The 25,558-nt window shown below is 44.2% G+C and overlaps 1 pseudogene; it reads left to right on the top strand.

The window, feature by feature from the left end:
- The first annotated feature begins 17,757 nt into the window (after positions 1-17,757).
- Positions 17,758-19,137, top strand: LOC139412316 (uncharacterized; annotated as a pseudogene).
- The last annotated feature ends 6,421 nt before the right edge of the window (positions 19,138-25,558 follow it).

Below are 25,558 nucleotides of genomic sequence, written 5' to 3'. Positions count from 1 at the left end.
TATGTAAAACATTAAATTGTATGAGACCAAGACGAGCACAAGATGTAGTGGAGCGTACTCTATCAATTGCCTCATCCCACCACTCCTGAGTAAATTCAACATTAATTTCCCGTTCCCAAGCTGATTTAATTTTGTTGGTGGAGTGTTTATCCAATGACAAAATAAACAGATAGATTTGGAAATTACTGCTTTCTGTTGAGGTAATAGAATCAATATGCCATTCCAGGGTTGGCAAGGGGGTGGAGCAGGGAAAACAGAAAATTGGGAGGAGACAATGCCTAATCTGAAGGTAAAGGAAAAAGTGAGATGGAGGCAAAGAGTATTTAGAGGCCAGGTTGGGAGAGGGGGATGTTGGGAGAGAAGAGCAGAGTAAAGTAGGAAGAGAAGAAGAAATACAAGAATGTACCTCTAGGTGGCACCATAGTGTATCTGGAGCATGTAACCAAAATGGTCATTTCTGAAAGTTGGCTGCCCTGTAATAGTATACAATGTTGGGTAGTGCCAACCCTCCACTAAACTTGCATCTCTGAAGTAAAGATCTACTGACTCTGGGTACCTTTCCTCCCCAGATAAATGTGATAACAGCCTGATTGATTGACTTTAAAAAAACACTTTGATAAAAACAATGGGATAGATTGAAATAGATATAGTAATTTGGGTAAACTGTTCAGTTTTACAGCATTAATCCTTCCTATAAGTGATAGAGGTAAGCTACCCCATCTCTGAAAATCAGTTTTCATTTGCGCAAGAAGCGGGGCAAAGTTTGCAGAAAAAAGAGCATGTAATGAATAAGTTACATTCACTCCAAGGAATTTGAAACCATAACGGCTAAACTGAAAGGGCAAGTCTGTCTGCTGGAGCTGTAGCGCTGCTGGATTGATTGGGAAGCACTCGCTTTTCTGGAGATTCAGCATGTAACCAGAGAAGGAGCCAAAGTTCTCCAGAATAGAAAGGATTGAAGGTAAACAGGTTACAGGGTTATTTCCATAGAGTAACAAATCATCTGCATATAATGATAACCTATGTTCAACTCCTTCCCATGTTACACCTTGGCAAGAGGAGACTGCCCATAAAGCTACTGAAAGGGGTTCAATGGCGATGGCAAATAATAAAGGCGACAGTGGGCAGCCTTGGCGTGTCCCATTTTCCAGGACTGTCACGACTTCTGCCGAAGTCGTTGCCTCTCCTTGTTCGGGCGGTGCTCGGCGTTCGACGTCACCGGTCTTCTAGCCATCATTGATCCTTTTTTTCATTTTCCATTGGTTTTGTCTTGTCTTCCCATACACCTGTTTTCAATCCCATTCATTACCTGTTGTGTATTTAACCCTCTGTTTCCCCTCATGTCTTTGTCAGAGATTGTTTTATTGTCAGTGTAGTGTGATTGTTGTATAGGTGTGCGTCGGGTCCTCGTACCCATGTTTATGTACATTTAGTGTTATGGAGCATACTCCGTGGACTTTATTAAAAGACTCCATTTTACACTCCATTTGACTCTCCTGCGCCTGACTTCCCTGCCACCTATTACACCTACGCATGACAGAATCTCTGACCAATATATGAAGTCAGCAAGAGAGGACACTATGCCCATGGAGCTGGAGGAACGCGTTCAGGAACAAGCTAGGGAGCTTGACGTTATCAGCTCCGTCATGGATCACATTGTCATGAAAATGGATCGCTGGGAGAGACAGGGAGTTTCTCCAGCGCCACCACCACCACAACCGGAATCTCCCGTGAACGATTTTTCCTCTCCGGAATCGAGGATCCATTTATCCCTACCTACGGGATACAACGGAGATACTGCCGGCTGCCAGGGTTTCCTCCTTAAACTGAACTTGTATCTAGCCACGGCCTCCCCAGTACCATCTGACCGTGAGAAGAGTTACGCCCTCGTCTCATGCCTCACCGGGAAAGCCCTGGAATGGGCCAGCGCTGTGTGTAGTAGGGAGGATGCGGCGCTGGACCATTTTGAGGAGTTCACCCGCCAATTCCGGATAGTATTCGATCACCCACCTGAAGGCAAAGCAGCGGGTGAGCTTCTCTATCATCTGAGGCAGGAGACGAGGAGTGCACAGGATTTTGCTTTGGAGTTTAGGACCTTGGCTGCCGGCGCTGGATGGAGCGACAGGGCCCTGATCGACCATTACCGTTGTAGTCTACGCGAGGACGTCCGTCGGGAGCTGGCCTGTAGAGACACCACCCTCACCTTCGACCAGCTGGTGGACATGTCCATCAGGCTGGACAACATGCTGGCTACTCGTGGACGTCTAGATCGGGGTCTGGTTGTTCCATCCTCCCGCACCCTCTCTCCCGAACCTATGGAATTGGGAGGGATGGTGCGCAGGGAGACCGGAGGGGGTTCCCGCTCGAGCACCATTCAAGGTCGCAGAGAGCACACTGCTGGTCGGTGCCGGGTTGGTTCCTCTGGGAATAGAGAGGGCAGGCAGGGCATTCTGGCGTCACCCCAGGTGAGTAGGCACCATTCTCATCCAGAGCCCTCTGCTGCACTAATGTTTGTCTCTGTCTCTTTTCCTGATTTTTCACTGCATTCCCAGTATAAGGCGCTAGTAGATTCGGGTGCGGCTGGGAATTTCATTAATAAAAGTCTAGCTCATAGTTTAGGGATCCCTATTGTTCCTGTGGATATGCCTTTCCCTATTCATGCCTTAGATAGTCGACCATTAGGGTCAGGGTTTATCAGGGAGGTAACCGCACCTTTGTGTATGATAACGCAGGAGGGTCACAAGGAGAAGATTAGTCTTTTCCTTATTGATTCTCCTGCGTATTCTGTGGTGCTAGGCCTACCCTGGTTAGTTTGTCATAACCCCACTGTTTCTTGGCCACAGAGGGCTCTCACAGGGTGGTCGCGAGAATGCTCAGGTAGGTGTTTAGGGGTTTCCGTTGGTGCTACTACGGTGGAAAGTCCAGACCAGGTCTCCACCGTGCGCATTCCCCCCGAATATGCCGATTTGGCTCTCGCCTTCTGTAAAAAGAAGGCGACTCAATTACCACCCCATCGACTGGGGGATTGTGCGATAGATCTCCTGGTAGACGCTGCATATCCCAAGAGTCACGTGTATCCCCTGTCGCAAGCGGAGACGGAGGCTATGGAGACATATATCTCTGAATCCCTGCATCAGGGGTTCATTCAGCCATCCATTTCACCCGTCTCTTCGAGTTTCTTTTTTGTAAAAAAAAAGGATGGCGGTTTACGCCCGTGCGTTGATTATCGAGGTCTTAATAAAATCACAGTGAAATATAGTTACCCGCTACCTCTGATCAATACGATTATTGAGTTAATGCACGGGGCACGTTTTTTCACAAAATTGGATCTCAGGAGTGCGTACAATCTGGTGCGTATTAAGAAGGGTGATGAGTGGAAGACGGCATTTAGCACCACCTCAGGTCATTATGAGTACCTGGTCATGCCATATGGGTTGATGAATGCTCCATCCGTTTTCCAATCATTTGTAGATGAGATCTTCAGGGACCTGCACGGGCAGGGTGTAGTGGTGTATATCGATGATATTCTGATATACTCTGCTACACGCGCCGAGCATGTGTCCCTGGTGCGCAGGGTGCTTGGTCGCCTGTTGGAGCATGATCTATATGTCAAGTCTGAGAAATGCTTGTTTTTCCAACAATCCATCTCCTTCCTAGGGCATCGGATTTCCACTTCAGGAGTGGAGATGGAGAGCGACCGCATTACAGCCGTGCGTAATTGGCCGACTCCAACCACGGTAAAGGAGTTGCAGCGTTTTTTGGGGTTTTCCAATTACTACCGGAGGTTTATCCGGGGTTTTGGTCAGGTGGCAGCTCCCATTACCTCACTGCTAAAGGGGGGCCCGGTGCGCTTGCAGTGGTCGGCTGAGGCGAACAGGGCTTTTGAGCACCTGAAGACTCTGTTTACTTCGGCGCCTGTGCTGGCTCATCCGGATCCCTCTTTGCCATTCATAGTGGAGGTGGACGCATCCGAAGCTGGGATAGGAGCAGTGCTCTCTCAGCGTTCGGGTACGCCACTGAAGCTTCGCCCCTGTGCTTTCTTTTCTAAGAAGCTCAGCCCGGCGGAGCGAAACTATGATGTGGGGAACCGGGAGCTGTTAGCTGTCGTAGAAGCTTTGAAGGTGTGGAGGCATTGGCTTGAGGGGGCTAAACACCCTTTTCTCATCTGGACTGACCACCGCAATCTGGAGTATATCCGGCAGGCAAAGAGATTGAATCCTCGCCAGGCAAAGTGGGCCATGTTTTTCACTCGTTTTGTGTTTACTCTTTCTTACAGACCAGGCTCCCAGAACGTTAAGGCAGACGCATTGTCTCGGCTGTATGACACAGAGGAGCGGTCCATGGATCCCACTCCCATACTCCCAGCTTCGTGTTTGGTGGCGCCAGTAGTGTGGGAGCTGGACGCGGACATTGAGCGGGCGTCACGTGCAGAGCCTTCTCCCCCTGAGTGTCCAGCTGGTCGTCTGTACGTTCCGTCTGCTGTCCGCGACCGATTGATATATTGGGCTCACACGTCACCCTCCTCTGGTCATCCTGGGACAGGTCGGACGATGCGCTGTCTTGACGGGAGATACTGGTGGCCCACTTTAGCTAAGGACGTGAGGATTTATGTTTCTTCCTGCTCGGTGTGCGCCCAGTGCAAGGCTCCTAGACACCTGCCCAGAGGTAAGCTACAACCTCTACCCGTTCCTCAACGGCCGTGGTCACACCTGTCGGTGGATTTTTTGACCGATCTTCCACCTTCACAGGGTTACACCACGATCCTGGTCGTTGTGGATCGGTTTTCTAAGTCCTGTCGTCTCCTCCCTTTGCCCGGTCTCCCTACGGCCTTACAAACTGCAGAGGCCCTGTTTACACACGTTTTCCGGCACTATGGGGTGCCTGAGGATATAGTGTCTGATCGGGGTCCCCAGTTCACATCAAGGGAAGGCGTTCATGGAGCGTCTGGGGATCTCGGTTAGTCTTACCTCAGGTTTTCACCCCGAGAGTAATGGGCAGGTGGAGAGAGTTAACCAGGATGTGGGTAGGTTTCTGCGGTCTTATTGCCAGGATCGGCCGGGGGAGTGGGCGAAGTTCGTGCCCTGGGCAGAGATGGCTCAGAACTCGCTACGTCACACCTCCACTAACCTTACTCCCTTTCAATGTGTATTAGGGTATCAGCCGGTTCTGGCTCCTTGGCATCAGAGCCAGACCGAGGCCCCTGCGGTGGACAATTGGTTTCGGCACGCTGAGGAGACCTGGGAGGCAGCCCACGTCCACCTTCAGCGTGCCATAAGGCGCCAGAAAATTGGCGCAGACCGTCGCCGCAGTGAGGCCCCAGTGTTCGCACCAGGGGACAGGGTCTGGCTCTCGACCCAAAACCTGCCCCTTCGCCTTCTCTGCCGGAAGCTGGGTCCGCGGTTTGTGGGGCCGTTTAAAGTCCTGAGGAGAGTGAACGAGGTATGTTATAGGTTACAACTACCCACTCATTACCGTATTAACCCCTCGTTCCATGTGTCTCTCCTCAGGCCGATGGTGGCTGGCCCGCTCCAGGAGGCTGACGTGCGTAATGTTCCTCCGCCTCCTCTAGACATCGAGGGGGTTCCGGCGTACTCTGTTCGATCCATTTTGGATTCGAGACGTCGGGCGAGGGGCCTTCAGTACCTCGTGGACTGGGAGGGGTACGGGCCGGAGGAGAGATGCTGGGTTCCGGTGGAGGACGTGTTAGATCCTTCCATGTTATCAGAATTCCACCGTCTCCATCCGGATCGCCCTGCACCTCGCCTTCCGGGTCGTCCCCGAGGCCGGTGTCGACGCGCAGCTGGAGCCGCGCGTCAGGGGGGGGGGTACTGTCACGACTTCTGCCGAAGTCGTTGCCTCTCCTTGTTCGGGCGGTGCTCGGCGTTCGACGTCACCGGTCTTCTAGCCATCATTGATCCTTTTTTTCATTTTCCATTGGTTTTGTCTTGTCTTCCCATACACCTGTTTTCAATCCCATTCATTACCTGTTGTGTATTTAACCCTCTGTTTCCCCTCATGTCTTTGTCAGAGATTGTTTTATTGTCAGTGTAGTGTGATTGTTGTATAGGTGTGCGTCGGGTCCTCGTACCCATGTTTATGTACATTTAGTGTTATGGAGCATACTCCGTGGACTTTATTAAAAGACTCCATTTTACACTCCATTTGACTCTCCTGCGCCTGACTTCCCTGCCACCTATTACACCTACGCATGACAAGGACAAAATATTCAGAATGGGTGTCATTGTGACACTGGCCTGGGGAGATGTATACAAGAGACGGATCCATGTGCCAAATTTGTCCCCAAATTCACATTTTTAACCTCTCTGGGATATGTGGGACGCTAGCGTCAAATTCAAATAAATTACTATAAAAATCAAACTTTCATTAAATCACACATGTAAGATACCAAATTAAAGCTACATGTGTTGTGAATCCAGCCAACAGCACCTCCGTAAACAAAAGAGAGAAAGCATATTTCAACCCTGCAGGCGCGACACAAAATGCAGAAATAAAACTATAATTCATGCCTGACGAGCTTCTTTTGTTGGCACTCCAATATGTCCCATAAACATCACAAATGGTCCTTTTGTTCAATTAATTCCGTCGATATATATCCAAAATGTCCATTTATTTGGTGCGTTTGATCCAGAAAAACACCGGTTCCAACTTGAGCAACGTGACTACAAAATATCTCAAAAGTTACCCGTAAACTTTGCCAAAACATTTCAAACTACTTTTGTAATACAACTTTAGGTATTTTTTTACGTAAATAATCAATCAAATTGAAGACGGGATGATCTGTGTTCAATACAGGAAGAAAACAAACTGAAGCATGCTTTCTGGTCACGCGCCTCTATTTAACAGTACACTTCAAGTGACCCTCGTTCAAGATGGCCGTACTTCTTCATTACACAAAGGAATAACCTTAACTAATTTCTAAAGACTGTTGACATCCAGTGGAAGCGATAGGAACTGCAAGCAGGTCCCTTGGAAATCTGGATTCCCAATGAAAATCCATTGAAAAGAGAGTGACCCCCCCCAAAAAAAATTCTGAATGGTTTGTCCTCTGGGTTTCGCCTGGTAAATAAGTTACGTTATATTCACAGACATGATTCAAACAGTTTTAGAAACACCAGTGTTTTCTATCCAAATCTACTAATAATATGCATATCTTATCTTCTGGGGATGAGTAGCAGGCAGTTGAATTTGTGCATGCATTTCATCCGGATGTGAAAATACTGCCCCCTGTCACCAAGAAGTTAAGAACAGCAAATAGGTACTCCCACTCAATTCTGTCGAATGCCTTCTCTACGTCTAGGGAGATTACCACCTCAGGGGAGTTGGAGAATTGTTTATAATAAATCATGTTAAACAATTAATGTTAAAAAATGAACCTTTATAAAGCCGGTTTGTTCCTGTGATATGAGTCCTGGTAAAACTACTTCCAGATGCCTCGCTATCACATTCACCAGCACCTTTACATCCACATTAATTAGACTTAGGGGCCTAAATGAAGAACAGGAAGTGGGGTCTTTCCCCTTTTTAAGGAGAAGCGCTATTGAACCCTGTGTTAGGGTAGGTGGCAACGAGCCACGTTCAAGTGATTCATCATACATAGATAAAAGTCAAGGGGCTAACTTGGAATAGACTTTCATAAAGAACTCAGTTGTAAACACATCGGGCCCTGGAGCCTTCCTGTTCTGCATTGACTTGATAGACTGAATAACTTCTTTAAGGCTGAGAGGGGAATTAAGGTCATCTGCAGTTTCAGCCTCAACTGTGGGAGTCTTCAGTTCACCCAAAAATGTAGTCATATTGGCAGTATCTGAGGGAAATCCAGACGTATACAGGGAGGAATAGAAAGATTTGAACCTGTAGGGTCAGAAATCAAGCTATGAGAGGAATCGTTCATTTGGGGAATCAGACAGGTAGCAGCACTGCGTTTTAATTGGCAGACGACTTGTCCTGTCGCCATGTACAAAGTTGGTACCACGTGAATTCAATAGTAACTGTTCTGCATATGTAGTGGAGAAGAGATTGAATTCAGATTGTAAGTTCAAGCGTTGCTTATACAGCTCTGGGGATGGCATCAGGGCATATTGATGGTCTGAGTCAAGGATGGCTTTAGTGAGTTCTTCTAGTTTAGCTTTCTGAGATTTGTTCAAATGAGAAGAATGAGGAATCATTTATCCTCTAAGATAGGCCATAAGTGATTCCCATAAGAGAGAATGAGAGGTTGAGCTTGTCGGATTTGAAAAAATAAAATGATCAATAGAAGTGGAGATAACATTACAGAAGTCTGCATCAGACAGGAGAAGAGAATTTAATCTCCAGAGAGGAGTACGAGTTGGTCCTGATAGGTCTATGTCGAGGGCTAAAGGTCCATGGTCAGAAATTACAAAGGGTAAATATTCAGAAGAGGTGACATTTGGAGGTAACTTATGATCAATAAAGAAATAGTAAAAAAGAATGGTGTATGTGTGAAAAGAAAGAATACTCTTTTGCCTGGGGAATCTGAAATCTCCAGGGATCTGTACACCCATTCTGAACCATAACATCGGAGAAGGACTTTGACATAGCAGGAGACATAGTTCTGGGGTTTGAGCGGTCTAAAGCCGGGCTAATAACACAATTCAGATCCCCGCCAAATATCAAAAGATGGGTGTTCAGAGAAGGGATTTTCCCCAGAAACCCATTGGCAAATTCAACATCATCAAAATTGGGAGCATATACATTGACCAATACTACAGGTGTGTGCCAAATGGTGCCAGTGATGATTAAATATCTCCCATTACTGTCATTACTGTCATCCCATTACATTAGCAGTAGAGACATGTATTATTTTATTAACCAAAATTGCAACCCCTCTGGCTGTGGAGTTAAAGTCTGAATGGAAAACCTGACTAAAACTGGAGTGATCTTTAATTTGTAAATGGGTCTCTAGACCTCTTGACAGGATTGTTCATGGCCTTAGTATTCCAATATAAAAACTTTATAGGATTAGGCCTACCTATATTTCTATTATTAGCGTTGTTAGCCATATAAAATATTGAAATGATAAAGGTGTGAAAACAGACCAAGCATTTGCAAAGATAACAGAAAAAAAATGAAAAAAGCAAATATATATTTTTTGAAATAAAAAAATAGGACCAAAAAAGTTCACTCTCACCCAAAGCCAAAGTCTCCTTCCCCAGAGAATGGAGACAGCAGGTTGAAGTTTGCGCAGCTTCAGTGCATATAAACAGAAAAACTTCCAATACTAACGCGGAGAGGCTCCATAGCACCAGTCGTGAAATACACTTGAAAAGGCATTCACTAAATGGTAACGTAGGTCAACAGATAACCAAAACAAACACCCCATAATAGTGAAATGGAATTGTCCTGACTCAGGGAGTCTTCAATCAGTGCAACACGTACAACATGTCTTAAGGATGGCCAAATAAGTGTCCCACAGTATGTTACCCTGTTCCAAAAAAGAAAAGGGTCAGAGTGTCTGTACATGTACGAATGATAAATAGGGCGAATAAAGTGGTGAAAAGTCCTTCAGTAAGTATCTATACGAAAATAAAGAAAAAAACAATAGAGGAAAGCTCTGCAAAAGCCTGGAATTGTAGCCATGCATTACTACGTTAGCCATCTAGCCAAATGAAAAGGACCCCCCAAATGTGTAGCTTAAATGACAACCACATAAGACAGTATTAGTCATTTTTATCAGAGTTCAATAACGTCAGTGTTTCTGCCGAGTAGAAAAGGAATGGCAACATGGAAGAAAAAAAATGCCCTGCCGTAAAAGTCATACATACCTTCGACTTAGAGGCTAGGCTATGCATGCTACCTGGCAAAAGAGTAGGTCATAGATCCAAGAAGTGACTGAACCAATGCTGGGCGTCCTCGTGGTAGTCGAATTGTAGCTTCCCCCCGGCATGTTCAATGTGCAGACGAGCAGGGAAGGGGAGTGAGAATTTAAATTTATTCTCATGAAGTTTGCATTTCACGTCGAGGAATTTAGCTCTTTTCTTGGCGACATTAGAGCTGAGGTCAGGAAAGATGAACACCTTGCAAACCAGGGTCATTAGCACTGGTGAGGACTAAAGCCAACGTTTAAAAGGCATGGTGAGAAAAAGACCAACAAACTCCTAAATTCAGCGACTTTCTATGACTGTGGACAGGTTTGTTAAAGAGTTTGTCTTAGACATCCCACTGGGCACAGACATCAATTCAACATCTATTCCACATTGGTTCAATGTAATTTTGTTGAAATTACATGGAAATGATTTTGATTCAACCAGTGTGTGACCAGTGGGATGTCCTTTACTGTAGTCGGCAGTGTATAATAGTCAGGGGTAAGATTGCACATTTTGGGGAATATTCAGAGGTGGGAATGAACAAGAATATATGGGAACTAACGGGAATACATGGGAATGAATTGAAATATATGCAAATTAATATTAATATCATTTAAATGTAGATGTTTTTTGCATTGGATATATTTACCATATCATATGGAGACAGAAACATAAACCTTTTTCCTTATCATAAGTAGACATAATTGCAAATAAATAAATCTTTCCAAAAGAAATTTTTCAAAACTATTTAGTTACGAATTGAACTTTAATCAAATTAGTTGACTCTTCACATGGGATGATTTCACTTAACAAACAAAGAAAGGGAATATTGAAAGATCCCCGATGATCCATCGCATCTCCCAAAAACATTTTCAACATACGTCTGCAAAATTATGAAACCAAAGCTTTGGTTGTCTTCCTCTCAGGCTTCCATGTCTTCTCCCTGGACCTCCTCAATGTCCACCTCTTGAACATCAGACTCTGATGCCTCATCTTCACTGTCACTTTCCAACCTTGTTGAGGATGGCTCATTGTCAGGCTCAAAGAACCTCAAATTTGCCCAGATAGCCACCAATTTTCAAGCCTTGTATTGGTCAGCCTGTTGCATGCTTTGTTGTGTGTGTTCCCAAACAAGGACCAGTTGCTCTCTGAGGTGGCTGATGTTGGTGAGATTTGGACGATGATGGAGGCAACAGGGGAAAGAGCCTCAGATCCACAAAGTCCCTTCCACCAGGTGGCTGATGAGATATGTTGGCACAACTGCCATATTGCATCTCCATCCCAAAGCCCTTGCTTGGAAGTGTAACTGCCAAGAACCTAATACATAATTTACATAATTTAAACATTCACAGTGTAAGTTGAAAAAAGTATGTGAACCTATAGGCTAATGGCTTCTCCAAAAGCTAATTGGAGTAAGTAGTCAGCTAACCTGGAGTCCAATCAAAGATACGAGATTGGAGATGTTGGTTAGAGCTGCATTGCCCAATAAAAAACACTCACAGAATTTGAGTTTGCTATTCACAAGAAGCATTGCCTGATGTGAACCATGCCTTGAACAAAATAAATCTCAGAAGACCTAAGATTAAGAATTGTTGACTTGCATAAGGGTTACAAAGGTATCTCTAAAAGCCTTGATGTTCATCAGTCCACTGTAAGACAGTGTCTATAAATGGAGAAAGTTCAGCACTGTTGCTTCTCTCCCTAGGAGTGCCCGTCCTGCAAATATGACTGCAAGAGCACAGTGCAGAATGCTCAATGAGGTTCAGAAGAATCCTAGAGTGTCAGCTAAAGACTTACAGAAATCTCTGGAACATGCTAACATCTCTGTTGACGAGTCTACAATACGAATAAGAATGGTGTTCATGGGAGGACACCATGGAAGAAGCCACTGCTGTCCAAAAAAAACATTGCTGCACGTCTGAAGTTTGCAAAGGTGTACCTGGATGTTCCACAGTGCAACTGGAAAAATATTCTGTGGACAGGTGAAACTACAGTTGAGTTGTTTGGAAGGAACACACAACACTATGTGTGGAGAAAAAAGGCATAGCACACCAACATCAAAACCTCATCCCAACTGTAAAGTATGGAGGAGGGAGCATCATGGTTTGCGGCTGCTTTGCTGCCTCAGGGCCTGGACAGCTTTCTATCATGGACAGAAAAATGAATTCCTAAGTTAATCAAGACATTTTGCAGGAGAATGTTAGACTATCTGTCCGTCCAATTGAAGCTCAACAGAAGTTGGGGGATGCAACAGCACAACAACTCAAAACATAGAAGTAAATCATCAACAGAATGGCTTCAGCAGAATAAAATACGCCTTCTGGAGGGGCCCAGTCAGAGTCCTGACCTCAACCCGATTGAGAAGCTGAGGCATGACGTCAAGAGAGCAGTTCACACCAGACATCCCAAGAATATTACTGAACTGAAACAGTTTTGTGAAGAGGAATGGTCCAAAATTCCTCCTGACCATTGTGCAGGTCTGATCCACAACTACAGAAAACATTTGGTTGAGGCTATTGCTGCCAAATGAGGGTCAACCAGTTATTAAATCCAAGGGTTCACATACATTTTCCAAATCAATTCAAATTGTATGTCATATGCGCCGAATACACCAGGTACAACATACCTTAAAGTGAAATGCTTACTTACAAGCGCTAACCAACAATGCTGTTTTAAAAAAAATACCCACAAAAAATAAGAATAAGAAATAAAAGTAACAAATAATTAAAGAGCAGCAGTAAAATAAGAAGGCTATATACAGGGGGTACAAGTACAGAGTCAATGTTCGGGAGCACCGGGTAGTCGATGTAATTTAGGTAATATGTACATGTAGGTAGAGTTACTAAAGTGACTATGCATAGATAATAACAGAGAGTAGCAGCAGTGTAAAAGAGGGGGGGGGCATTGCAAATAGTCTGGGTAGCCATTTGATTAGATGTTCAGGAGTCTTATGGCTTGGGGTAGAAGCTGTTTAGAAGTCTCTTGGACCTGGACCTGGTGCTCCGGTACCGCTTGCCATGTGGTAGCAGAGAGAACAGTCTATGATTAGGCTGGCTGAAGTCTTTGACAATTTTTAGGGCCTTCCTCTGACAACGCCTGGTATAGAGGTCCTGGACGGACGTAAGCTTGGCCCCACTGATGTACTGGGCCGTACCCATAACCCTCTGTAATGCCCTGTGGTCAGAAGCCGGGCAGTTACCATACCAGGCAGTGATGCAACCATGCTCTCGAGGGTGCAGCTGTAGAAACTTTTGAGGATCTGAGGACCCATGCCAAATCTTTTCAGTCTCCTGAGGGGGAATAGGTTTTGTCGTGCCCTCTTCACGACTGTCTTGGTGTGCTTGGACAATGTTAGTTTGTTGGGGATGTGGACACCAAGGAACATGGAGCTCTCAACCTGCTCCATTACAGCCCATTTTTATGAGAATGGAGGCGTGCTCGGTCTTCCCTTTCCTGTAGTCCACAATCATCTCCTTTGTCTTGATCACATTGAGGGAGAGGTTGTGTTCCTGGCACAACACGGCCAGGTCTCTGATCTCCCTATGGGCTGTCTCGTCGTTGTCGGTGATCAGGCCTACCATTGTTGTGTCATCGGCAAATGTAATGAATTTGAAGTCGTGAATTTGAGTCGTGCCTGGCTGTGCAGTCATGAGTGATCAGGGAGTAAAGGAGGTGACTGAGCACGCATCCTGTGGGAACAGGCAGTGTGGAGTGCAATAGAGATTGCATAATTTGTGGATCTGTTAGGGCAGTATGCAAATTGTAGGGTTTCTAGGATAATGGTGTTGATGTGAGCCATGACCAGCCGTTTAAAGCACTTCATGGTTACAGACGTGAGTGCTACAGGTCAGTAGTCATTTAGGAAGGTTACCTTAGTGTTCTTGGACACAGGGACTATGGTGGTCTGCTTGAAACATGTTGGTATTACAGACTCAGAAAGGGAGAGGTTGAAAATGTCAGTGAAGGCACTTGCCAGTTGGTCAGCGCATGCTTGGAGTACAAGTCCTGGTAATCTTTCTGTGAATGTTGACCTGTTTAAAGGTCTTACTCACATCGGGTGCGGAGAGCGTGATCACACAGTTGTCTGGAACAGCTAATGCTCTAATGCATGTTTCAGTGTTACTCACCTCGAAGCGAGCATAGAAGGTATTTAGCTCGCCTGGTAGGCTCGTGTCACTGGGCAGCTCTCGGCTGTGCTTCCCTTTGTAGTCTGTAACAGTTTGTAAGACCTGCCACATCCGACGAGTGTCGAAGCTGGTGTAGTTCCATTCGATCTTAGTCCTGTATTGAAGCTTTGTCTGTTTGATGGTTCATCGGAGGGCATAGCGGGATTTCTTATAAGCTTCCGGGTTAGAGTCCCGCTCCTTGAAAGCGGCAGCTCTACCCTTTATCTCAGTACGGATGTCCTGAGTCCTATAGCTTAGCATCTGCTTCATCTGACCACTTTTTTATTGACCGAGTCACTGGTGCTTCTTGCTTTAATTTTTGCTTGTAAGCAGGAATCAGGAAGATATATTTATGGTCAGATTTGCCAAATGGAGTGCGAGGGAGAGCTTTGTACACGCCTCTGTGTGTGGAGTAAAGATGGTCTAGAGTTTCTTCCCCCTCTAGTTGCACATTTAACATGCTGGTGGAAATTTGTAAAAATGGATTTAAGTTTCCCTGCATTAAAGTCTCCGGTCACTAGGAGTGCCGCCTCTGGATGAGCGTTTTCCTGTTTGTTTATGGGGGCATACAGCTCAATGAGTGCGGAATTAGTGCCAGTCTGTGGGGGTATGTAGACAGCTCAGAAAAATACAGATGAAAACTCTCTAGGTAGATAGTGTGGTCTATAGCTTATCATGAGATTCTCTACCTCGAGCGAGCAAAACCTCGAGACTTCCTTAGATATTGTGCACCAGCTGTTGTTTACAAATATACATAGACCGCCACTCCTTGTCTTACCAGAGGCTGCTGTTCTATCCTACCGATACAGTGTAAAACCAGCCAGCAGTATGTTGTTCATGTCGTCGTTCAGCCACGACTCGGTGAAACGTAAGATATTACAGTTTTTAATGTCCCGTTGGTAGTTTAATCTTGCTCGTAGGTTTGGATTTTATTTTACAATGATTGCATGTTTGCCAATAGAACGGATGGCAGCGGGGGTTTACTCACTCGCCTATGAATTCTCAGAAGACTTCCACCCACTTTTTCTCTGTCTTCTCTTCACAAAAATGACAGGGATTTGGGCCTGGTCCTGGGAAAGCAGTAGATCCTTCACATTGGACTCGTCGGACTCGTTAAAGGAAAAAGCTTCTCCCAGTTCGTGGTGAGTAATAGCTGTTCTGATGTCCAGAAGTAATTTTTGGTCTTAAGAGACGGTAGCAGCAACATTATGTACAGAATAAGTTAAAAAATAAGTTATAAAAAACGCAAAAAAACAAACAAAATAACAGTTGGTTAGGAGAACGTAAAACATCAGCCATCCTCTCCAGCACCATTCTACCACCCTGCACTGTGAATGTTTACACGGTGTGCTCAATAAAGACATGAAAACGTATAATTGTTTGTGTGTTATTAGTTTAAGCAGACTGTGTTTGTCTATCGTTGAGACCTAGATGAACATCAGATCAAATTTTATGACCAATTTATTAAGAAATTCAGGTATTTCCAAAGAGTTCACATACTTGTTCTTGCCACTATCTGAGAATGAGGGAACCTACAGCTTCAGTTGGTTAAATCACTGGAAATAGAAAGACAAAATTATTTAGATAGACATGCCTAGATCTAGCCTATATACCGAGATGTCCCATCCATTAAAGACATAAGTATAAGATGGACGGTACTCCTTACATCTTTGGATCAATTCATGGATAGCTACATGAGCTCCTGATTCTGCACTCTCTTCCTTCAGTCATAGTTATGAAAAAATATTTTTCCCAGGGTTGAATAAATGGCCTATTCCAGAGAACCTGGCCAATCGTTGCTCTGTGTGTGAGAACAGTCAAATGGCCGTTAGCCATAACATAATGATGAGATAATATTAGGAATAATTAAATGATGCAATGGCTGAATTGCCTTTGCTCTAGGAGCTGATTGGGGTCGCGGGAAGGAGGGCCGGATGGAGACCCCAACACTTCAGGAAAGCCTGGTCACTGCTCTGACCAGCTCTGGAACCTATAATCGACACCATGTGTAGGCTCTTTACTCTTTCTCGGTCTTTCACCTAGTGCCACAGAAAATATATCCTTTTCAACTATACTGATCAAAAATGTATACGCAACGTGCAACAATTTCAAAGACTTTACTGAGTTACAGTTCATATAAGGAAGGTTAAAAAAAAGAAAAAAAAAGAAATCAGTTAATTGAAACAAATTCATTAGGGATTATTCTATGGATTTCAAATGACTGGGCAGGGGTGCAGCCATGGGAGAGCCTTGGAGGATATAGGCCCACCTACTTGGCAGCCAGGTGAAGAAGCCAGATGTGGAGGTCCTGAGCTGGCTTGGTTACACGTGGTCTGCGGTTGTGAGGCTGTTTGGACGTACTGACAAATTCTCTAAAACAGCGTTGGAGGCAGCTTATGGTAGAGAAATTATCATACAATTCTCTGGCAATGGCTCTGGTGGAAATTCCTGCAGTCAGAATGCCAGTTGCACGCTCCCTCAACATTTGAGACATCTGTGGCATTGTGTTGTGTGACAAAACGGAACATTTTAAAGTGGCCTTTTATTGTCCCCAGCACCTGTGTAATGATCATTCTGTCTAATCAGCTTCCTGATATGCCACACCTGTCAGGTCAAATCAAATGTATTTGTCACATACACATGGTTAGCAGATGTTAATGCGAGTGTAGTGAAATGCTTGCGCTTCTAGTTCCGACAATGCAGTAATAACCAACGAGTAATCTAACTAACAATTCCAAAACTACTACCTTATAGACACAAGTGTAAGGGGATAAAGAATATGTACATAAAGATATATGAATGAGTGATGGTACAGAGCGGCATAGGCAAGATGCAGTAGATGGTATCGAGTACAGTATATACATATGAGATGAGTATGTAAACAAAGTGGCATAGTTTAAAGTGGCTAGTGATACATGTATTACATAAAGATGCAGTAGATGATATAGAGTACAGTATATACGTATACATATGAGATGAATAATGTAAGGTATGTAAACATTATATTAAGTAGCATTGTTTAAAGTGGCTAGTGATATATTTTACATCAATTCCCATCAATTCCCATTATTAAAGAAATGCTCACTAACAGGGATGTAAACATGGGACCAACACTTTACATGTTGCTTTTATATTTTCAGTCAGTGTATGTGTGGGATAAACATAGTGTAGCTGATGACAGGTATATTGGGACATGGATTGGTTTCCTGTTTCAAATTTCAGATTGGATTTACAGATATGATGTCTGAGTTGGTAGAAGACATTATTCACACAAAATAGTGACATACTGTAGATGTCCTTATGGAGATAATCAACCCAAAACTTTTTTTTGCATTGTCGACAAAGAGCAATGACAAAAAATGACATTTGTATTAAGTTACTGCTGACCTAATAAACTGGTCTCATCTTGTTAAAGGACAGGGTAAAGTATTTAACAGCCTGAGTCCCTTTAAGATACACTGGCTGTGCTATGAGTGTCTAATACATCTCCATTAGCAGGTAGATAAGGTTAATGCACTGGCTAATGGGGTAGGGGAACTGATGAGGCATTTGATGTTAAAGGGTAATTGAGTAGCCCTGTCTCTCTCTCTCTCACACGGTGTGTTTGTGTGTTTGTGTGTGCGTGTGTGTGTGTGTGTGTGTGTGTGCTCTCAAGTGCAAATGTGTGTGTAAATCAAACAAGATTTGTATTTTATTTTATTGAATTAAATGTATTTAAAACAACTACAATAAAATACAAAGACAATATGAATGTTCGCCTCCACCCGCACCGAGACGCTGGTAATAAGTCAACACTCATCCCCTCTGACGTCAAAAACGTCAGGGCCGGTATCCCTTCTTCCTTTACTTTCCAAAACACTAAAGTGTGCATTCTCTCTCAGAACAACCTTCTTGACCCTAACATGTCAGGCTTCAAGACGAGTCACTCAACCGAGACTGCTCTTCTCTGTGTCACGGAGGCTGGACACTGCGAAAGTTGAGTCTCTCTCCTCTGTTCTCATCCTCCTAGCTGCCTTCGACCCCGTGAACCATCAGATCCTCCTCTCTACCCTCTCAGGGCTGGGCTTCTCAGGTTGTCCAAACTCTAGGATTGCATCCTACCTGGCAGGCTGTTCCTACCAGGTGACGTGGACAGGATCTGTGTCTGCACCATGTACTCTCATTACTGGTGTCCCCCAGGGCTCGGTTCTAGGCCCTCTTCTCTCTATATACCAAGTCACTAGGCTCAGTCATATCCTCATATTGTATCTTCTATCATTGCTATGCAGATGACACTCAACTATTCTCCTTCCCCCCTTCTGACAACCAAGTTGTGACACAAATCTCTGCGTGCCTGGCAGAGATCTCAACTTGGGTGTCGGCCCACCACCTCAAGCTCAACCTCAACAAAACTGAGCTGTTCTTCCTCCTGGGAAAGGCTTGCCCGATCCAAGACCTCTCCATCACGGTTGACAACTCAACGGTGCCCCCCTTCCAGAATGCAAAGAACCTTGGCATGACCCTGGACAATACGCTGTCGTTCTCTGCAATCATCAAAGCAGTGACTCGCCCTTTCAGGTTCATGCTCTACAACATCCGTAGAGAATGATCCTACCTCACACAGGAAGTGGCGCAGGTCCTAATTCAGGCACTTGTCATCTCCTGACTGGGCTATTGCAACTCACTGTTGGCTGGACTCCCCGGTTGTGCCATCAAACCCCTGCAACTTCTCCAGAACGCTACAGCCCGCTTGGTGTTCAACCTTCCCAAGATCTCCCACATGCCACTGGTTTCCAGTGGAAGCAGAAAGAGGAACTGCCCATCCTTACCTTCAGGCTATGCTCAAACCCTACATCCCAACCCGAGTACTCCATTCTGCCACCTCTGGTCTCTTGGCCCTCCCACTCCCTAGCTCCTGCTCAGCCCAGTCCAAGCTTTTCTCTGTACAGGCTCCCCAATTCTGGAACCAACTTCCCACTGAAGCTAGGACAGCAGAGTCCCTGCCCATCTTCCTAAAACATCTGAAAACCTACCTCTTCAAACAGTATCTTAAAAAGCTCCTCACACAGCACCTCCCCTCACACAGTACCCCCCCCCCCCCCCCCTTCCAACCCCCCAAAAATATTAAAAAGCATTTTGTGAACTAACACTCGCACTTGACTTTTTACCCCTTACTAGCTTGGACTTTGTTGATATCTATTTTATTTAAGAGAAAATGTGCATACTATGACTGTGATATGTGGTTGTCCCACCCAGCTATCTTAAAATGAATGCACTAACTGTAAGTCATTCTGGATAAGAGCATCTGCTAAATGACTCAAATGTAAATGTAAGTCTCCTTTGAAAGTTTGAAACATTCTTCACATTGTGATTACAATGAACTCAATAAACTAATATTATTTAGTATTCTGTTGATGTGTCTTTGATTTGAGCTAAGACAGTTAGATAAAATCCTTTCCTGTAGTCAAATGACCAAAGCACCTTCTAGTGGCCTCATGGGTGGAATGCTATTAACATTTTTCATCATTTCATCATTAATAAACGTTTTTCTTTTTTTGTGCAGAAAATATGGTGAATCTATGTCAAACAGTTTTGTTATACTTCAGTCTTCTGTGATGTAGTATATAAAGTGTAATATTGGGATGCAAACAAAACATTTTGTAAATGTCAAGTCTATATTTTTCTTAAGCCCATAACCGTGCGTGTGAGGTGTATACTTTTGTTTCAAAGTAGATTTGTTTAAGACTACAATAAACACTCTGTGTGACCCTGATTTAACCCACTGCAGTAAAAGGTTAATGGCTGTGTGAATTTGATGTTCCATTTTGCTCCCGGTGCAGATATACTTCCTGAAGAATCAATCTTGAAATTCATGACATCACTGTTTTATAGTTGTTTATTTAGCCTAATCTGTAATGGGTATAAGAGGATTTCTGCTTTGACCATATGACAGGTCTTACAACATTGTACACTTATAAAGCTGTGTGTGGGTTGGCTTCAACAGGTTCTCTGACTGCCATAATGTCATTCTGTGCCCTGTTCCAGAGAACAACCCTCCACTGACATTAAGCAGGGAAGAGATTTACATTACCCCTCAGTGTGGCATGTCCACGGGTGAGGAGGTGCCATGGAAACACACCCGTGTTGCTGTCAGAACCATTTAATTATTCAGGACCTCACACATCAGCTAGGAAACTCGTAACACACTGCCTGTTGCACCCACAAGTATGCATACATAACAACCTAGCAACAAATACAGACAGTACTAGCAGCCTACAGCAGTGTTTCCCCAACAGCATATATTTTTGTTGTGGCCCTGGACAAGCACACCTGATTCTACTTGTCAACTAATCATCAAGCCCTTGACAAGTTGAATCAGGTATTTTTGTCTGGGGCTACAAAAACAATTGTGCTGTTGGGGGTACCCGAGGACCAGGGTTGGGAAACACTGGCCTACAGTATAGAAATAGCTTAGCTATGAATATCAGGTATCAAGGTAAGACCCAAGTGCAAACGGTGTGAAGTAATATTGTTTATTGTAACACCGGGATAGGAAAACGACAGGTCAAGGCAGGCAAGGGTCGATAATTCAGAGTAGGAGCAAGGTACGAGGCGGCAGGCAGGCTCAGGGTCAGGCAGAGTTCAGTAATCCAGAGGTAGAGCAAGGTACAGGATGGCAGGCAGGCTCAGGGACAGGCAGAGAGGTCAGGTGGGCGGGTACAGGGTCAGGACAGCCAAAGGTCAAAAACCAGGAGGACGAGATAAAGAGAGGCTGGGAAAAGGCAGGAGCTGACAGGACAAACGCTGGTAAGCTTGAACAAACAAGACGAACTGGCACAGACAGACAGAAAACACAGGTATAAAAACACAAGGGATAATGGGGAAGATGAGCGACACCTGGAGGGGGGTGGAGACAAGCACAAGGACAGGTGAAACAGATCAGGGCATGACAATGAATATCGTCACATATGAGAGGCGATATATCGGTGTATCCATGATAGTTTAAAGTTGAATGATATGTCCAATAAATGGATGTAAATTCATGTAAATTAGGTATCTAGAAGTTTACCGGTAATTAGAATAATATACACTACATGAGCAAAAGTATGTGGACACCTGCTCGTCAAACATTTCATTCCAAAATCATGGGCATTAATATGGAGTTGGTCTCCCATTTGCTGCTATAACAGCCTCCACTCTTCTGGGAAGGCTTTCCACTAGATGTTGGAACATTGCAGCTGGGACTTGCTTCCATTCAGCCACAAGAGCATTAGTGAGGTTGGGCACTTATGTTGGGCGATTAGGCCTGGCTCGGAGTCGGCGTTCCAATTCATCCCAAAGGTGTTTGATGGGGTTGAGGTCAGGGCTCTGTGCAGGGCAGTCAAGTTCTTCCACACCTATCTGGACAAACCTTTTCTGCATGGACCTTGCTTTGTGTGTGGGGGCATTGTCATGCTGAAACAGGAAAGGGACTTCCCCAAACTGTTGCCACAGTCTAGATTGTGTAGCATTAAGATTTCCCTTCACTGGAACTAAGGGGCCTAGCCCAAACCATGAAAAACAGCCCCAGACCATTATTCCTCCTCCAACAAACTTTACAGTTGGAACTATGCATTCGGGCAGGTAGCATTCTCCTGGCATCCGCATCCGCCAAACCCAGATTCGTCCGTCGGACTGCCAGATGTTGAAGTGTGATACATCACTCCAGAGAACGCGTTTCCAACGACGGCAAGCTTTACACCACTCCAGCCGACGCTTGGTACTGCGTATGGCTGCTCAGCCATGGAAACACATTTCATGAACTCCTGACGAACAGTTCTTGTGCTGACGTTGCTTCCAGAGGCAGTTTGGAACTCTGTAGTGAGTGTTGAAACCAAGGATAGACATTCCCGTTCTGTGTGCTTGTGTGGCGCTCTGTGCACTCGTTGTTGCTCCTAGACATTTCCACTTCACAATAACAGCACTTACAGTTGACCGGGGAAGTCTAGCAGGGCAGAAATGTACAAATTGACTTGTTGGAAAGGTGCATCCTATGACGGTGCCATGTTGAAAGTCACCGAGCTCTTCAGTAAGGCCATCCTACTGCCTATGTTTGTCTATGGAGATTGCATGGCGGGTGCTCAATTTTATATACCTGTCAGCAACGGGTGTGGCTGAAATAGCCGAATCCACACATTTTAAGGGATGTCCACATACTTTGTATATATAGTGTAGTTTTTATGAATACAATAATGTCTTAATCAGTGTTTAGTCTAACATAAAACATGTGGTTGCCTTTCTTAATGGCAAAGACAAACGATAACCCCATGGTGTTCATAAGGTACACTCAGCACTTTTTTCTATCTAGAACCGAAAAGGGTTCTTCGGCTCTCCCCATACTTGAAACCTTTGAAAACCCCTATTTGGTTCCTGGTATAACCCCTTTGAGTTCCATTTAGAACCCTTTCCACATAGGGTTCTACATGGAACCCAAAAGAGTTCTACCTGGAACCAAAAAGGGATCTAGCTGGAACCAAAAATGGATTATCCTATGGGGAAAACTGAATAACAGTTTTGGAACCCTTTTTTCTAAGAGTGTACAGGCCTAGCCTGTGTGTGCGTGCGTGCGTGCATATGTGTTACAGTATACTACATGGCATAATCTTCCGTGCAAATGTGTTGTTGTGGGGCAGGGGCTGCTGCACACACTTAAGCTTGCATGTGACATACAGTTGAAGTCGGAAGTTCACATACACTTAGGTTGGAGTCATTAAAACTTGTTTTTCAACCACTTCACAAATGTCTTGTTAACAAACTATAGTTTTGGCAAGTCGGTTAGGACATCTACTTTGTGCATGACACAAGTAATTTATCCAACAATTGTTTACAGACAGATTATTTTACTTATAATTCACTTTATCACAATTCCAGTGGGTCAGAAGTTTACATACACTAAGTTGACTGTGCCTTTAAACAGCTTGGAAAATTCCAGAAAATGATGGCATGGCTTTAGAAGCTTCTGATAGGCTAATTGACATCCTTTGAGTCAATTGGAGGTGTACCTGTGGATGTATTCAAGGCCTACCTTCAAACTCAGTGCCTCTTTGCTTGACATCATGGGAAAATCTAAAGAAATCAGCCAAAACCTCAGGAAAAAACATTGTAGACTGGTTCATCCTTGGGAGCAATTTCCAAACACCTGAAGGTACCACATTCATCTGTACAAACAATAGTATGCAAGTATAAACACCATGGGACCACGCAGCCGTCATACCGCTACGGAAGGAGACACGTTCTGTCTCCTAGAGATGAATGTACTTTGGTGCGAAAAGTGCAAATCAATCCCAGAACAACAGCAAAGGACCTTGTGAAGATGCTGGAGGAAATAGGTACAAAAGTATCTATATCCACAGTAAAACGAGTCCTATATCGACATAACCTGAAAGGCCGCTCAGCAAAGAAGAAGCCACTGCTCCAAAACCGCCATAAAAAAATCTGACTACGGTTTGCAACTGCACATGGGGACAAAGATCGTACTTTTTGGAGAAATGTCCTCTGGTCTGATGAAACAAAATAGAACTGTTTAGCCATAATAATCATCGTTATGTTTGTAGGAAAAAGGGGGAGGCTTGCAAGCCGAAGAACACCATCCCAACCGTGAAGCACAAGAGTGGTAGCATCATGTTGCGTGGGTGCTTTGTTGCAGGAGGGACTGGTGCTCTTCACAAAATAGATGGCATCATGAAGGAGGAAAAGTATGTCGATATATTGAAGCAACATCTCAAGACATCAGTCAGAAAGTTAAAGCTTGGTCGCAAATGGGTCTTCCAAATGGACAATGACCCCAAGCATACTTCCAAAGTTGTGGCAAAATAGCTTAAGAACAACAAAGTCAAGGTATTGGAGTGGCCATCACAAAGCCCTGACCTCAATCCTATAGAACATTTGTGGGCAGAACTGAAAAGGTGTGTGCGAGCAAGGAGGCCTACAAACCTGACTCAGTTACACCAGCTCTGTCAGGAGGAATGGGCCAAAATTCACCCAACTTATTGTGGAAGGCTACCTGAAACATTTGACCCAAGTTAAACAATTTAAAAGCCATGCTACCAAATACTAATTGAGTGTATGTAAACGTCTGACCCACTGGGAATGTGGTGAAAGAAATAAAAGCTGAAATAAATCATTCTCTCTGCTATTATTCTGACATTTCACATTCTTAAAATAAAGTGGTGATCCTAACTGACACTATGATTAAATGTCAGGGATTGTGAAAAACTGAGTTTAAATGTATTTGGCCAAGGTGTATGTAAACCTCTGACTTCAACTGACTTCTAATTACATTCACAATTTAGAATTCTAATTAGAGCATTAGCAACAGAATATTCACAATTAGGAGGGTTATGAATGAATGAATGAGGGTTACAAATGAATGAGATCAGTTTAACCTACTAGCCTGCCTATGAAATGATTTGGCCTACACCTGCGCTCCACTGCAATGGAAGACCGAATAATCAGCAGCTAGGTGTTGCTTCTGTGATTGGTGGCCATTTTGACAGTTAGTGAGAACTGCCATACCTCAAAAGCCATAATACAGAGAAAAGAAACAGTAAGTACACAGCTGTCTAACTACATATTTTCACCTTTACAGACGTTGTTGGTCTCCCAACAATTCAGTGCTCAGATGTATCCGCAATCGGAGGTTCGCGCTAAATTATGTAGCTGTGGGCGGAAAGAAGTTACGAATGAGTTACGTGTTACGTGACAAAAAGGCCATTTGGCGCTAGATTGAACTTTGTTTGTCTCGATTCAACAACAACAAAAACAGTATTAGCACAGCTCACAGCTCAGTTGATAGAGCCTGGTGCTTACACCGCTGGGGTTGTGGATTCGATTCCCACAGGGAACCAGTACAAAAATGTATGTATTCACTACTTACTGTAAGTCACTCTGGTTAAGAGCTTCTGATAAATGCTTGAACATCAATCACAAATTAAGTATATGGAGTTGCAGCCATGACCAGGCCAGCCAGGTCATGACGTGTAAAGATTATGCAAGTCAAATGACTGACTTGTGAACATATTGATTTCAACTGTGTAGTGGTATCGCTGACGATGTGGGTTCAAGCCCCCTCTACTACGTTTATTCCTCTCTCCTTTCCTACTATCATTAAAATATGAAACATTCAATAAGGTTCAGAATACTGTTTTGAACAATGAATGATCCCACATTAAGTCTTTAGGTCAGTTCTCATAGGAGTTTCATATTACATCTGTAGCATGAAAACTCATGTTACAGATTGATGGCATGGTTTTGGTTAGATAGGACTTCCTAACTATTAGAACAAGCCTGCCCTCAAGTGGTAAGATTGTCAAGTAGCAAGTACATCATTAGAAATGCACTGTTCTTGATCGTCTCCCTACCTAAACTTTCTTGCACACTATAACCCAAGTCGACCATACAGCTGCCCCATTAGTCTCATAGGCTAGATAAGAGATTTCAGTAATCTGATTCCTTTGTGCATAACATTAAGTCATCCTAGAGGCATCCTTGATTTGGTTGAATACATCAGTTAAAATAATGACAAGACAA

The sequence above is a fragment of the Oncorhynchus clarkii genome, chromosome 6 (genome assembly GCF_045791955.1).
Source record: "Oncorhynchus clarkii lewisi isolate Uvic-CL-2024 chromosome 6, UVic_Ocla_1.0, whole genome shotgun sequence".
NCBI lineage: Eukaryota > Metazoa > Chordata > Actinopteri > Salmoniformes > Salmonidae > Oncorhynchus > Oncorhynchus clarkii.
Note: the sequence above shows the minus strand (reverse complement) of the source record. Positions and strands in the feature narration are given on the sequence as shown.